This window comes from Triticum aestivum, chromosome 2D, assembly GCF_018294505.1.
Source record: "Triticum aestivum cultivar Chinese Spring chromosome 2D, IWGSC CS RefSeq v2.1, whole genome shotgun sequence".
Taxonomy (NCBI): domain Eukaryota; kingdom Viridiplantae; phylum Streptophyta; class Magnoliopsida; order Poales; family Poaceae; genus Triticum; species Triticum aestivum.
The window spans coordinates 371,863,203-371,877,208 of record NC_057799.1 but is presented as its reverse complement, the minus strand read 5'-3'; positions in this window follow the sequence as shown (position 1 = coordinate 371,877,208).

Sequence of the window (14,006 nt, the reverse complement as noted above, 5' to 3'; positions counted from 1 at the left end):
CTCTCAGACATGGTTAAGAAGAAAGAAGAAGGTACTTGAAAAATAGTCACTGACTATAGGCATGCGAAGACCATCAAGGGAAAATCCCCCCAGCAGTGATAGATGAAATATTAGATGAGTTGTGAGGTGCTTGTTGGTTTACCCGAGTGCCATCAGATCAAGCTCCTGGATAGGAGTTCAAGACAACATTTCAAACTCACATAGGTTATTATGAGTTTACAGTTATGTCATCTGGGCTAACAGGAGCACCAGGTACTTTCCAAGCTGCTATGAATAGCGATTTGGTTTTGTCCTATGAAACTTTGCACTAGTATTTTTAATGACATACTCATCCATAGTAAGATTTTTGAACAATATCTAACGCATGTGAAAAGGGTTTGAAAAAATTACTCTAAAGCAACGGAAGGTTAAACTGAGCAAGCGTAACTTTGTCAATTAGGAAATTGCATATTTGGGTCATATCATCAATCATAAAGGGAGCCTCTACTGATCCTAGCAAGATTATTGTAGCTCTGAACTGGCGTACTCCAAAAATTGTGAAGAGATCAGGGGACTTCTTGGTCTCACAGGTTGCTATAGGAATTTCATTAAACATTACGGGGTTATCAGCAAACCAATGACTGAGATTACTGAAGGACTATTTGTCTATATATGAGAAGGAGTGTCTGTCTATATGTAAGAAGATACTCCTCGTATACCCATTTTTGAAAAAACCTATTCATGGAAGCGTATTCTTGAAACTTAACCATATGTCCAAGCCACGACATCTCATCAGACAAATCATAAATTAGCCTTTCGGTACTTTGGGACCTTTCGTGATCTTGGACAAAATCGGTGAAGTCACTTACAAGGGCTCCATTTGTCTGAAACTAGCAAGACCATCATGGCTTCCATGTTCCCCAACTTAAGAAATTTATTCGTCCTCGACATCAGATATATGCTTCTTCAGCATCTTCTGAAGCTCACTTACATGTGCTTGTCAGAATATTATAGCAACGCATGCGTTGCGCGGATAACCGTTCCATCACAAGTATTCGTTGAGTGGAGTGGTGCACCAAGCAACTTGAGAAGACAAGGACTCCACGAAGCAGCTAATCCCGAGGGCGCCGGCTTGGGGGCAAGCCGCTTCCCAAGCGGAGGGGGATGTCAGTACGTCATTGACCATCGAAGAGGCAACTGTACATGAGATTGGGCACGAAGAGAATGAAGGAAATATGCCCTAGAGGCAATAATAAAGTTGTTAATTTATATTTCCTTATATCATGATAAATGTTTATTATTCATGCTAGAATTGTATTAATCGGAAACTTGATACATGTGTGGATACATAGACAAAACATCGTGTCCCTAGTAAGCCTCTACTAGACTAGCTCGTTAATCAAAGATGGTTAAGTTTCCTAACCATAGACATGTGTTGTCATTTGATGAACGGGATCACATCATTAGGAGAATGATGTGATGGTCAAGACCCATCCGTTAGCTTAGCATAATGATCGTGCAGTTTTATTGTTATGGCTTTCTTCATGTCAAATACATATTCCTTCAATTATGAGATTATGCAACTCCCGGATACCGGAGGAATACCTTGTGTACTATCAAACGTTACAACTGGGTGATTATAAAGATGCTCTACAGGTATCTCCGAAGGTGTTTGTTGGGTTGGCATAGATCAAGATTAGGATTTGTCACTCCGAGTATCGGAGAGGTATCTCTGGGCCCTCTCGGTAATTCACATCATAAGAAGCCTTGCAAGCAAAGTGACTAATGAGTTAGTTGCAGGATGATGTATTACGGAACGAGTAAAGAGACTTGCCGGTAACGAGATTGAACTAGGTATGAAGATACCGATGATCGAATCTGGGGCAAGTAACATACCGATGACAAAGGGAATAATGTATGTTGTTATTACGGTACGACCGATAAAGATCTTCGTAGAATACGTGGGAACCAATATGAGCATCCAGGTTTTGTTGTTGGTTATTGACCGGAGAGGTGTCTCAGTCATGTCTACATAGTTCTCGAACCCGTAGGGTCCGCACGCTTAACGTTCGATGACGATTATGTATTATATGAGTTATGTGATTTGGTGACTGAATGTTGATCGGAGTCCCGGATGAGATCACGGACATGACGAGCGGTCTCGAAATGGTTGAGAGGTAAAGATTCATATATAGGACGATTGTATTTGGACACCGGAAGTGTTCTGGGGGCACCGGAAGGGGTTTCGGGCAACCCCCGGCAAGCTATATGGGCCTAATGGGCCAAGAGTGGGACAGACCAGCCCCTAAGGGGCTGGTGCGCCCCCTATAGGCCGAAATAAGGGGGGAAGGAAAGGGGGAAGGGAGAAGGAAAGGGGAGGATTCGGCCTCCCCCTTCCCCTCCCCCCTCTCTTTCCTTCCCCCTCCGACACTTATGGAAGGGGGGAGGCCGACTTGTAGGAGGCGCCCAAGTAGGATTACTCCTACTTGGGGCGCCCCTTACTGCCCCTCTCCCTCTCCCACCTATATATATGTGGGGGGCGCCGCTAGAACACACAAAATTGATTCCTAGCCGTGTGCGGCGCCCCCCTCCACAGTTTACGCCTTCGGTCATATTGTCGTAGTGCTTAGGCGAATCCCTGCGCGGATTACTTCACCATCACCGTCACCACGCCGTCGTGCTGACGAAACTCTCCCTCGACACTTTGCTGGATCAAGAGTTCGAGGGACGTCATCGAGCTGAACATGTGCAAAACTCGGAGGTGCAGTACATTCGGTGATCGGTCGAAACGTGAAGAAGTTCGACTACATCAACCGCGTTGTCAAACACTTCCGCTTTCGGTCTACGAGGGTACGTGGACACACTCCCCCCTATCGTTGCTATGCATCTCCTAGATAGATCTTGCGTGAGTGTAGAAATTTTTGAAATTGCATGCTACGTTCCCCAACAGTGGCATCCAAGCCAGGTCTATGCGTAGATGATACGCACGAGTAGAACACAAAGAGTGTGGGCGGTGATCATCATACTGCTTACCACCAATGTCTTATTTTGATTCGGCGGTATTGTTGGATGAAGCGGCCCGGACCAACCATACATGACCATGTTCATGAGACCGGTTCCACTGACAGACATGCAACTAGTTTTGCATAAAGGTGGCTGATACGTCTCCAACGTATCTATAATTTTTTATTGCTCCATGCTAATATATATTCTGTTTTGGATGTTTAATTGGCTTATTTATACACTTTTATATTATTTTTGGGACTAACCTATTAACCGGAGGCCCAGCCCAAATTGTTGTTTTTGCCTATTTCAGTGTTTCGAAGGAAAATGATATCAAACGGAGTCCAAACAGAATGAAACCTTCGGGAACGTGATTTTCGGAACAAACGTGATCCAGAGGACTTGGAGTGGACGTCAAGCAACCGACGAGGAAGCCACGAGGCAGGGGGCGCGCCTACCCCCTGGGCGCGCCCTCCACCCTTGTGGGCCCCTCGTGGCTCCACCGACCTACTTCTTCCTCCTATATATACCTACGTACCCCCAAACCATCAGAACAGGAGCCAAAACTCTATTTCCACCGCCGCCACCTTCTGTACCCGTGAGATCCCATATTGGGGCCTTTTCCGGCGCTCCGCCGGAGGGGGCATTAATCACGGAGGGCTTCTACATCAACACCATAGCCTCTCCGATGATGTGTGAGTAGTTTACCTCAGACCTTCGGGTCCATAGTTATTAGCTAGATGGCTTCTTCTCTCTCTTTGGATCTCAATACAAAGTTCTCCTCGATTCTCTTGGAGATCTAGTTGATGTAACTCTTCTTTTGCGGTGTGTTTGTCGAGATCCGATGAATTGTGGGTTTATGATCAAGATTATCTATGAACAATATTTGAATCTCCTCTGAATTCTTTTATGTATGATTGGTTATCTTTGCAAGTCTCTTCGAATTATCAGTTTGGTTTGGCCTACTAGATTGATCTTTCTTGCAATGGGAGAAGTGCTTAGTTTTGGGTTCAATCTTGCGGTGCTCGATCCCAGTGACAGTAGGGGAAACGACACGTATTGTATTGTTGCCATCGAGGATAAAAAGATGGGGTTTATATCATATTGCATTAGTTTATCCCTCTACATCATGTCATCTTGCTTAAAGTGTTACTCTGTTCTTATGAACTTAATACTCTAGATGCATGCTGGATAGCGGTCGATGTGTGGATTAATAGTAGTAGATGCAGGCAAGAGTTGGTCTACTTGTCACGGACGTGATGCCTATATACATGATCATACCTAGATATTCTCATAATTATGCTCAATTCTATCAATTGCTCGACAGTAATTTATTTAACCCACCGTAATACTTATGCTATCTTGAGAGAAGCCACTAGTGAAACCTATGGCCCCTGGGTCTATTTTCCATCATATTAATCTTCCGTCAACAAGCTATTTCTATTACCGTTTACCTTGCGATCTTTACTTTTAGTCTTTATCATAAAAATACCAAAAATATTATCTTATTATCTCTATCAGATCTCACTCTTGTAAGTGGCCGTGAAGGGATTGACAACCTCTTTATCGCGTTGGTTGCGAGGTTTTTATTTGTTTGTGTAGGTGCGTGGGACTCGAGCGTGGTCTCCTACTGGATTGATACCTTGGTTCTCAAAAACTGAGGGAAATACTTACGCTACTTTACTGCATCACCCTTTCCTCTTCAAGGGAAAACCAACGCAGTGCTCAAGAGGTAGCAAGAAGGATTTCTGGCGCCGTTGCCGGGGAGTCTACGCACAAGTCAAGACATACCAAGTACCCATCACAAACTTCTATCCCATGCATTACATTATTTTCCATTGCCTCTCGTTTTTCTCTCCCCCACTTCACCCTTGCCGTTTTATTCGCCCTCTCTTTCCGTTCGCCTCTTTTTCGCTTGCCTTTTTGTGTCTCGTGTGCCGTCATGGCTAGTCCTTTATCTACTCCATTGTCTCCTGAGAATGAAGTTCTTAATTTTAAACAAAGGGAGGGAGAAAATCTAAAAGATGCTTGGTATAGAATTTTCAATGCCAAAATAGATCTAGTAGGAAGCAATCTACTTCCGTTCTTCTTCGCAATTTTTATGTAGGCATCACTCCTTGGAATAGATATATTCTTGATACCATTACCGGAGGAAATTTCTTGGGTAGCCATACTTTTGATTCTTATAATGCTATGATAGATCTGTTTGGCCCCCACGTCTTTTGGTTAATGGAACTATTTTAACTTTGGAACATGTGATGCAACGGCTTGAAATTATTGAAAATAAAGTTGCCACCGTAGAGTTGATTAAAATTCTGGATAGAAAGATCCATAACCAAATTACCCAATACGGATCTAAGGTAGGAGTTGCTCTTAAATTTTTTAAAGAAAAGGAACCTATGGTTAATGAAAAGATAGATCAAGATTCCACTAGAATTGATAAAATTGAGGATATTATTACCAACCTAGGATCTGCCTTTTCTTCCATGAAAAACACTCCCTCTAATGCTAAGATTGCCAAATTGATGTATGTTCCTAAAAATAAGGGTGAAACTTCTAGTAAGGGAAATGCGGACCTCAAATCCATAAGTATTCATCCCAACTTTTTCGCTATACTTAAGGAACCTTTTGCTACAAATGATTTTTTTGATTTCTTGCCTAGAAGTTTGATTATTATTAAAAAGAAAGAAACTCCTAGGGGTGATAGGCGTCTTATTGAAGAATTGCCTACCAAAGATGGCAATACCTAGATCTATCCTTGTTTTTGTGCCTAGCTAAGGGCGTTAAACGATAGCGCTTGTTGGGAGGCAACCCAATTTTATTTTAGTTTTTTTGCTTTTTGGTTCTGTTTAGGTATAAATCTTTGATCTAGCCTCTGGTTAGATGTGTTTTTATGTTTTAATTAGTGTCTGTGCCAAGCTAAACCTATAGGATCTTCTTGGATGATAGTTATTTGATCTTGCTGAAAATTCCAGAAACTTTCTGTTCACGAAAACAATTATTAAAAATCACCAGAACGTGATAAAATACTGATTCCAATTGAAGAAGATCAATAAACAAATTATTTATGTCATCCTATTTTGGCAGAATTTTTGGAGTCCAGAAGTTTGCGTTAGTGACAGATTACTACAGACTGTTCTGTTTTTGACAGATTCTGTTTTTCGTGTGTTGTTTGCTTATATTGATGATTCTATGGCTAGTAAAATAGTTTATAAACCATAGAGAAGTTGGAATGCAGTAGGTTTAACACAGATATAAATAAAGAATGAGTTCAATACAGTACCTTAAAGTGGTGTTTTGTTTTCTTTCGCTAATGGAGCTCACGATATTTTCTGTTAAGTTTTGTGTTGTGAAGTTTTCAAGTTTTGGGTAAAGATTTGATGGATTATGGAACAAGGAGGGGCATAGGTTTAGTCCGGCGGGCTGGTCTCTCTACTAAGCCTAGGTCGGGTTGCGGCATATTGTTTGGCCGAGGCCGGGCATGACCCAGGAAAGTGTGTCCGGCCGGAGTTAATCGAGCGTGGTGGGTAAGTTGGTGCACCCCTATAGGAAAGGAAACATATATCGATAGCCTGTCCTATGGTAACGGACACTTGGAGTTGTATCCCGATCGATACAACTAGAACTGGATACCTGAGATGAGAAATGGATATGAGAAATGGAGATGAGAACTGGATAGTATGGCTCTGGGATTGCTTTCTCGCAGGGAGTCGAGAAAGGATCTCTGGCCGAGGTTGATAACACTACTACTACTTTACTTTATGCTACTCTTATCTCTCTTCTGATGCTGCAAGATGTTTGGTGCTGCTTGAACATGCTAGTCTTCGATAGGCTAGGCTTCCCCCTTCTCTTCTCACATTCTGCAGTTCAGTCCACAAATACAACCCATTTCATTGATACCGATGCATATGTAGTGTAGATCCTTGCTTGCGAGTACTTTGGATGAGTACTCATGGTTGCTTTGCTCCCCTTTCCCCCTTTTCTTCTTCTTTCTGGTTGATGCAACCAGATGGTGGAGCCCAGGATCCAGACGACACCACCGATGACTACTACTACCCCGAGGGTGCTTACTACTACGTGGAGACCACCGACGATTAGGAGTAGTTAGGAGGCTCCCAGGCAGGAGGCCTTGCCTTTTCGATCGTTGTTGTTTTTGTGCCAGCCTTCTTAAGGAAAACTTGTCTAACTTATGTCTGTACTAAGATATTGTTGCTTTCGCTGACTCTTATGTATTCGAGCCCTCGAGGCCCCTGGCTTGTAATATAAAGCTTGTATTATTTTAATTTGTGTCTAGAGTTGTGTTGTGATATCTGCCTGTGAGTCCTTGATCTTGACCATACACATTTGCGTGTATGATTAGTGTACGATTGAATCGAGGGCGTCACAAGTTGGTTTCAGAGCCGACTGCCTGTAGGTAGCCCCCTTTCCAACTCCTTAGTCGAAGTTGAGTCTAGTCACTGAAAAACTTTTACTAACATGGCTGTGTGTCCTACGGGCCCACGTCGCCATTGGGTGGTATTAGGATCTTTTATTCCTCGTCTATACTCTGGGACTCTGATCTCTCGTCTGTTCGGGTTAAACATTTTGTTAACTCTAACTCTAGGTTCTCGTAAATACTTTCTCCCGGAGAGCCCCTCACTCCAGATGATTGCTTGGTGCACCAGAAGATTCTGAAGATACTTTCTATGTTTTTCTGAGACCCTTGTGCCCATCGCTTTTGCAATTCCCTTCCATCGATAAACCCCTATGGATGACCAAGTACACTTGTCATTCATAAAATCATTTCCCCGTTTATCTTGTTATTACAAGATACCCCGAAATCCTCTCTATTGTACCAAGAATACTTTGTGTCTAATGCCTTGCAGTTCCTTGCCACATGAATACCCCTATAGGTAATTCCTCGCACTCACCGAGTATCCGCTCATCCCCAGTTGTTCATGTGTTTCACAAAATTCTTCGAAATACTATCCGATCCCCTGAAATCCTCAGTAGCTTATTGCTCTTGTTCTTCACTACATGCTTGCATTATGGTTAATTCCATATGTCTAGCAATATCCATTTGAAATCCGTTGTGGTTGACTTTCTGATCCTATTGATTCAACATGTGTGTGAATACACACAATCATCAGTTGAACCTTATGAAATCCGTCCTTTTTGCTCAGAGGTCACTCCATACAGGAGCTGGTTCTCGACCAATCAAATTGCCGTCGATTGTACCCCTAAGTCTCTTAAACTTATCCATCCTTAATCAGAGTGTTTGCTTCTGATCCCCCGATTTGGAAATCTTAATTCCTTTGTATTTAAGCTTTGAAATTATCCAAAAACTTCTATATTCCGATGCCCTTGCATTACTTCTTCTGGTTGAACATTGATACTCACGTCAGATTCTTTATGGTCAGCTAGATCCTTTGGTGGATTATTATCCAACAGCTCCACATATTTAAAATCCTTGTGAGTTCTTCCCCTGATACATAATGCCTTTGGTAAAATGTATCCCCTGTTTTGTCAACCATGCTCTGCTTTCGAGATTGTGTTTTCTTACTCTTAAGGTTTGTGGTATATGTTCCTAAGATGCCCCACTGGGTTGAACCTATGCCTCCCATAATCCGTTTGAACCCGAGAGTTATTAACGAGTCTTACTCTTCTGGTGTTTAGCCAGATAACATTTTGAAAGATCGTGGATGTCGCCTAGACGGGGGGGGGGGGTGAATAGGCGCTTTAAAATAATTACGGTTTAGGCTTGAACAAATGCGGAATAAACCTAGCGGTTAATTTGACAAGCACAAAACCTACAACAACTAGGCTCACCTATGTGCACCAACAACTTATGCTAAGCAAGATAAACAACTAAGTGATAGCAAGATATATGACAAGAAACAATATGGCTATCACAAAGTAAAGTGCATAAGTAAAGGGTTCGGGTAAGAGATAACCGAGGCACGCGGAGACGATGATGTATCCCGAAGTTCACACCCTTGCGGATGCTAATCTCCGTTTGGAGCGGTGTGGAGGCACAATGCTCCCCAAGAAGCCACTAGGGCCACCGTAATCTCCTCACGCCCTCGCACAATGCAAGATGCCGTGATTCCACTAAGGGACCCTTGAGGGCGGTCACCGAACCCGTACAAATGGCAACCCTTGGGGGCGGTCACCGAACCCGTACACTTTGGCAACCCTTGGGGGCGGTCACCGGTACCCGTCAAATTGCTCGGGGCGATCTCCACAACCTAATTGGAGACCCCGACGCTTGCCCGGAGCTTTACACCACAATGATTGAGCTCCGAACACCACCAACCGTCTAGGGCGCCCAAGCACCCAAGAGGAACAAGCTCAAGGGCACCAAGCACCCAAGAGTAATAAGCTTCTCAACTTGTAACTTCCACGTATCACCGTGGAGAACTCAAACCGATGCACCAAATGCAATGGCAAGGGCACACGGAGTGCCCAAGTCCTTCTCTCTCAAATCCCACCGAAGCAACTAATGCTAGGGAGGAAAAAAGAGGAAGAACAAGAAGGAGAACACCAAGAACTCCAAGATCTAGATCCAAGGGGTTCCCCTCACATAGAGGAGAAAGTGATTGGTGGAAATGTGGATCTAGATCTCCTCTCTCTTTTCCCTCAAAAACTAGCAAGAATCCATGGAGGGATTGAGAGTTAGCAAGCTCGAAGAAGGTCAACAATGGGGGAAGAACACGAGCTCAAAGGATAAGGTAGAATGGGGAAGAAGACCCCCTTTTATAGGAGGGGGAAAATCCAACCGTTACCCCCCAAAACAGCCCCGCAGAGAGCGGTACTACCGCTTGGCCAGCGGTACTACCGCTCCCCCTCGCGGTACTGCCGCTGGGCCCAGAGCGGTACTACCGCGGTGGTCAGGGCGGTACTACCGCACACGAGCGGTACTACCGCCTCCACTACCGCGGCTAGTACCGTAAAACCCGACACGGAAATAGACCCCTCGAATCGAGGCGGTACTAGCACGAAGCCGCAGCGGTACTATGGCTGGGGGCTACCAGCGGTACTACCGCTATGGAGCGGTACTGCCGCTTGTAGCACCCAAGCGGTACTACCGCTCCGGCCCGCGGTACTACCGCTTGGACCAAACAGAACTGCCAAAACTTCTTCATATGAGCTCCGAATTGAGCAAACTCAAGCTTGTTGGATACAAGACGACGAGGAGCATCAAAACAGCGACTGGTTATAGTAAGAAGAGGCAGGGGAGGTATGCCAACAAATAGAGGAGTGAAACCTCCAACCGAGAAGAACCGGCATAACCTCCAACATCAAAAACATCATTGAAGATGCGAGTGAACTCCGTTTTCGATGAACTCGAGCTTGTCATCAAGATGACCATAAGCTCCAAAACTCACAAAGAGAAGAACCAAACAAGAACCAATAAAGATGATGCAAGGATGCAATGGTTTGAGCTCTCTATGAACGATACGATCAAGCTACTCATCGAGAGCCCCCCTTGATAGTACGGCAATCGATCCTATAACCCGGTCTCCCAACTACCATCATGAGACCGGTAACATAGAAAACCTATCAAGGGCAAACCTTTGCCTTGCACATGGTCCACTTGAGCTAGATGATGACGATCTTGACTCCCTCAAGTTGGACCACCTTTCTTGGTTGCGTTGGCTCGATGAAGACTAGTTGATTGCTCCCCCATACTCCACTATGGGTGAGCCACTCTTCCGCACATCTTCACAAGTCCATTGTCACCACAATGGACGGCAAGCTTCAAGCATTTGATCTCTTCATGATGCTTCACTTGAACTTGCACACCGCAACATCTTCACAAGTCCATTGTCACCACAATGAACGGCAAGCTTTAAGCATTTGATCTCTTCATGATGCTTCACTTGAACTTGCACACCGCAACCTAACCCCACAAAGAACTCTCACGAAGATCATGGGTTAGTACACAAAGCGTAATTGACAATGCTTACCACACCATGGGATCGCTTGATCCCTCCCGGTACATCTTCTACGCTTTGTGAGTTGATCAAGTTGATTCACTGTTGACTTAGTCTTGATCAACCTTGACTCTTTCCAACTCTCTTCATTTGGATGATGTCTTGAAGGTAAACATGAATGAGCACACAATCTTCTTCTTCAAGACATGCTTGCAATAAGCTCAACTCTCACATGACCAATCTTTGGATAATTCCTTAATAACACCTTGGTCACCACATAAACTCCTTGAAACCAACACATGGACTTCAAGAAATGCCTATGGACAAATCCTTCAAATATAACTCAAGGCAACCATTAGTCCATAGAGATTGTCATCAATTACCAAAACCAAACATGGGGGCACCGCATGTTCTTTCACATTTCAACACTACAACTTCATCAAAAGCGAGAAGTAAATGAAATGATATGCATTGAAGAAGTGGGAGTCGACCTTGAACTTTGTGTTATTGCCCATGGACACGATGTAGATCTTATCATGGAAGCTTCTCTTAAAATTAATTATCCCCTTGGGATAAGATCATCTTATATCTAGGATTTGATCCTTTGCAACCGTGGTTCTGACCATGATTGTTCCCCTTTGATTCCATTTCTCGGACAAGTTAAAGCACTTGTCTTCTGTAGATAAATGCATCTTCACAATCTCTATTTTGATCTTCCACCGAGTATTACCCTCTGGTATCTCGAGAATAACAAAGAACCGTGTTGCTTCCTACGAGTCTTCATCTGGTATTGCTTCTCATCGATTTCAGATTTCCCCGGGTTTTGAGTTGTTAGTCATTCGAGAATGCCGATAAGTGAATCGATTCCACACTCCGATTCTATATCTCCAAGTAATTTTTGTTTCTTACGAGTCTAATAATCCTTCAAGTCATTCCTAGCCTGATCGGCTATATCTTTACCGTGGTAACTTTTAACTGTGCTACCTGGTCCTTCTTCCCGGAGCACAATTTTCGATGATGAGCTAAGCCTACGCCGATCTTCCTCGTCATATCATTTTGCCTTGAACAGCAAGCTTGTTTTCGAGTTTGTGTCATACCCGTGGTTCCAATAACCCTTCGCTTCATCATTCCTTTGACTTGATGTCATCGCTGATCGATTACATCTTCATGAAATCTCTTGACAAATGTGTCGTGATCATCATCAACATTCTGAGCTCTTTTAGGATATCAACCGAATTCCCGACGAGAAATACCATCCTTGCTCCTCGATGGTTGGTGTTATCATCGACAACATTCTTGCCTTCCCCCCGACACAAACTTGTTCGTATAATTTTGGAAATACGTCCTTTTTGACATGTCGATGGATTGATGCTGAACCCATCGGCCACATCCTCATCTTTTCCTTGCTGAAATTGTATGACTTATTTTCTAAGTTGTTTCCGATGGATCCTTTGTGTATCCAAAGTCCGACCTTTGCTTGAAAACCATGTCAATGCTATCTCGAAGCATGTCTGTGGTACTCTGATCATCAACAAGAACATTGGGAGCGCAATGCTAAATGCCTCTTGATCAATTATCCAAATACCGTTGTATGGGTAAACATCATGACTTTCTTTGCCCCTTTATCTAAATGGTGGTGTACTTGATGTCCTACCATGAATATCTTGCTCTGCTTTCTTGCAAGGGAGATACTCCTAATACTTGTGTTTAAACACATTTTCCTTTCGATTGGTTTGATTAATTTAATAATCACATTTTCATTTCCCTTGTTTTGTTTAAACCTTTCTTGTGATCTATATGATCTAAGCAGTAATATTCTTCTGCTTAAATAAACATCTTGGTGTACAACTCTTACAGTAAAACCCTGTTACTATTGTTGATGACATTCCGGGAACCACCGATGGACGAGAACTTTGCCTATTGGTCTGCCTCGTTTCAACGAGGAGGAAAATAGTTCTCTTCGTCCCCCGCCCTTGGTACCAACGTTGTTTCCAACATATTTGACAGGCTATCCTCTGACATGCCTTGCTATCATGGTCGTGCAAAATGTTAGCGCCTTCCTGTTTTAACCCACAGTTCCACAAGATCGGAACCTGACTCTGTTGTATGTCCTTTATTCCGAAGTATCATTTGCTCTTGGCTTTGTGTGTTGTCACGAGCCACCCTCCGGGAGATGATCTATTCCCGATGCTTTGAACCCCCTTCTCACACTCTGTTCAGGTATCGATCGTTTGTCCATTCGCTTGAAACTTCCTATTGTACCTTCATATTTTGCTCTCGATGTTTTCTTAAGTTTCAACTCGAGAGATACTTCTGCCACATTCCCTGAATTGTTCACCAGATAATTAACCCTATAAGGGTCAGTTCTCGAAGTTATTCTTTACTTCCCCACTTAAATCTCGGGACGAGATTTCTTGTAGTGGAGGAGACTTGTAACACCCCGATAATCATGCTACAGTAAACTCCTCCTAATGGTGGCCATGTCATCATGAGTACTATGCAAATTTCCACTTGTCCAAAATCAAAGTAAAATTCAAAGTTTAATTGCAAGTGAAATTATTATTTCTTCGAACAGTAAATCTAAAATGTTCGAATAATTCTATAAAATTACAAGATCATTGTCATGTTGAAACCAACTTAATTTGGCTCACAAATAAATTCCTAGGAATTTAATAAGTGGTCCAAAGGCATTTAAATTGGCCTTTTCAAAATAAACAAATTGTTCAACCTTTGCAAATGCCTCAAAAAAATTTGTGTAGTCTTAGAATATTGCATAGCATTTTTTGTGTGCAAAGTTTGAGCTCCAACAAAATTCAATTGCTATCTAAACTAAATACTCCCTCCATTCCAAAATACTTGACTTCCATTTGTTCAAAAATGGATGTACCTATATACTAAAATATGTCTAGATACATCTATATTTTGACAAATGAAAGTCATGTATTTCGGAACGGAGGGAGTAGGAAACAGTAGCAGTTTTATAATAAAAAAACAGAGAGAAATGTCCATATGCTTTTTGGCCCACTAGGAACAGTACCCAACCCAGCCCAACCGCTATCTCCTTCAACCTCCTATTCATCAGGTCACCGTGGAGCTCGCCCGTGCGTT